Here is a 3,020-nt window from a genome sequence, read left to right on the forward strand (position 1 = left end):
AAAAAGCAGTTAAAAATCGGAATTTGGGGCGGTAAGTAAAAAAATTAAGGGTACTAAGTAGCTTTCTATAGGCGTAGTAATTAAGCATGCATATGTATATATATATATAAGTATACATTATTATAATATGTATACTCCATCACGGTGTATTCTATCATTCTTGGTAGTTCATATTCGTATGGGGCGTGGTTAAGTACCAGCATTTGCTTAATAAAGTTGTGAAAGCCGAACATGTTTATTAAACTTTTGCACGCAATTTTCAAATTGTGCATCATTTTTCATTTCGGAGCGTCCCAAATGAGACATTAAATCATCTATGTATGTCAGCCGCGGTGACCTTATCCTTCAAAATCAGCTAAGCATACAGCGCTGCGTGCCTTTTANCTATTCCATTGCTAAAAGGCAGCAACCACATTGTGTTTCTGTGTATATACCACTTCGTGCGTGCGTAATGTTAACCCAAATTTTCAACACGCGTTTTTCAAATTTTCTCCTATTGTTTTATATTTTGATGGCGCTTATTGTTCGTTTTCTTTTACTTTAAGTCACTAGAGCACCTGTTGTGTTCGGCATCCATTGAAAAAACTTGATGTTTGCACATTTTCTCAGACTATACTCAACTGTTGCATGTGGTTAGTCAAGCGGACAAATACCATAATTCTTGATTGAATTTATAAATTGAATATTTATAATGAATATGATTGAGATTTTACTTTCAGCTGAATTAATTAATAATAAGAATAGATTGGGCGCTGGCTCATATGCATGTTAGTGTGTGGGCGGGCATCTCCTCAGATTTGATGTAGCCACTTAAAGGGAAGGGACCTATAATTTTACGCCGACTCCAAACGGCCATTGTATTTTTATGAGAAGCTGCTTTTCATGGCAGAAATACAATCGGAGGTTTGCCATTGCGCCATTGCCTGCCGGGGTGCGACAGCTGAATAAAAAAAAAACCTTTTTTCTATATTCTTTTACGATGTTGCTTTGACCACGGCTTGAGCCCAAGCCCTGCGGAGTGGAAGTGCGAACTGCTTACCACTACACCACAGCGGTCGCCGAATTACTTACTATTTAATAAAAGCCACCTTATCGGCAAGAGTTGTTCCCCCGAGCCAGAAATAGCTCATAAGTACTGTACATATGCATGTATGGAATACATCCCAGTGGGAAGATGGGAATGCATTACCTTTTTCTACCAAGAAAAGATTAACAACTACGGTTGAACGAAAAAATGCATCGCAATGTAAGCGATTTGTAGTTTTGAAGTCACAAACAAAACAAAAAGTTTTAGAACTAACTCAAGTATTTTTTCTATTTTTCACATCATGTTGTTGTTGTTGTAGCGGCTACAACAACCCCGCCCAGGTCGGTTGTCATATAACGGTATATTTCAGAAATGCTTGAAACTGCAATATTTCGAAATTTAAGGACGCTAATTTACTTAAAATTTATACACCCCGGCTTATCGTGTAGCGGTAGCTTTCGGAAAGGTGGAAAACATATATTTAATAATTGCGCCGGGTATTTAATATTCGGCTCCGCCCGAACTTAGACTTTCTTACTTGTTTAATTTCAAAATAAAAAAATTGGAGCCTCTATGGAGGCTCAAAAATTAAAATCAACTTTTTTTCATCTAATAACCGAAATCGTTGCTCCCATAGTCGAAGATAGGACATGTAAATTTTTGTCCCCCTATGGCGTGTCGCACAGGGGTCAAAATTCAGATTACCCTATGAAGGCCTCATAACCGACTCCAATCGGGACCAAAATTTATATGTGATATCTTCGACTATGCGATATCTGTGACCGTGATATTACCGACTGAGGGGGTGAAACTGAAAAAATCGTTCATTTGATTTTTTTAAGGACCATTCTAATTTGTATGCTGTTACACCAACAACGTCATCATTACCTCATTTGTGATTTTTTAAAGCCGCTTTTTCAATATAAAAGTCAGTACAGTTTGAGACACACGCCTATACCAAAATTCAAAACCATATCTTAAAAAATACAAGACTTAATGCAGCTCTGTAAGCGCTTCTTTGGCGTTGATGATGGCGACTTGTATGTAAAGTATGTACCTACCATCGCGTATGTGAATTACTCATATCAGTAGAATTTTCTTAATTAAAAAAATATTTTAATAAATCAGCAAGCACATATGTATGTATGTATGAATGTAAGCAGTGGGAAAAGGTAATATTTGCGAATGCCCCTATAACCTACGCACGAAAAGACGCAAGAATTTCCCTACAGCGATATCATATGAAATTAGCTATAAATAGAATTTTTAAATAATAAAAAAATTAAGTGCGAGCAGCAGGTTTTAAACCCCTGACCAACCACACGATAGTCGAACACGTATCCATTCGGCATCGGCAGCTGTTGAGATGATGTGAAAAATAGCGAACGGATGCCTCCAAATGTCGCCCGAACTCCATCTTCACGGCGAGGCGCAAATGCTCCCCGTAAAGGAGCAAAACATCATGCTCTGCAAGCAGTTCCTGGTCGGGAGCCACAGAAGTGGCCACCCAAACAGACAGCTGCTTGCAGAGGAGCCCTCGCCTGGGCACGTCAGGAGGCATCTATATGAACTGACGGACGAAGTCCAGAGGTTCGTCAAGCAACCTCTGGACCCGACAGCTTACCGACAGGCCCTGAACGGCATTCACAGGGAGTCAGTCTCGAGTTATGTAGACTCTAGACCTGTGAATGCCGTTCTAGGCATACCGCCCCCGGACACAGACGAGACGGAGCTTCATCTGCCTCGGGAGACGCGAACGACACTAGCGCTCCGGCTACTGCAGCAGGTTAAACTCCTACCTGAGTAGATTGAATGAGGATGTGCCAAATGAGTGTCCGGCATGCGGAGAGACCCCACATGAATCGAAACATCTCTTCGCATGCCCGGAAAACCCGACAACCCTAACGGCCTTGTCCCTGTGGACCAACCCCGCAGAAGCTGCACGCTTCCTAGGGCTGCCGTTAGTGGAACTTGACGACAACGACTGAGATAC

At 41.0% G+C, this 3,020-nt stretch overlaps 1 pseudogene; it reads left to right on the plus strand.

The window, feature by feature from the left end:
- The first annotated feature begins 3 nt into the window (after window positions 1–3).
- The window catches only part of LOC108368917 (vacuolar protein sorting-associated protein 13A-like), a 36,745-nt pseudogene continuing 33,728 nt past the window's right edge, over window positions 4–3,020 (plus strand).

This window comes from Rhagoletis zephyria, unplaced genomic scaffold (genome assembly GCF_001687245.7).
Source record: "Rhagoletis zephyria isolate East Lansing unplaced genomic scaffold, Rhagoletis_zephyria_1.1 Rzeph_scaffold_03383, whole genome shotgun sequence".
Taxonomy (NCBI): Eukaryota; Metazoa; Arthropoda; class Insecta; order Diptera; family Tephritidae; genus Rhagoletis; species Rhagoletis zephyria.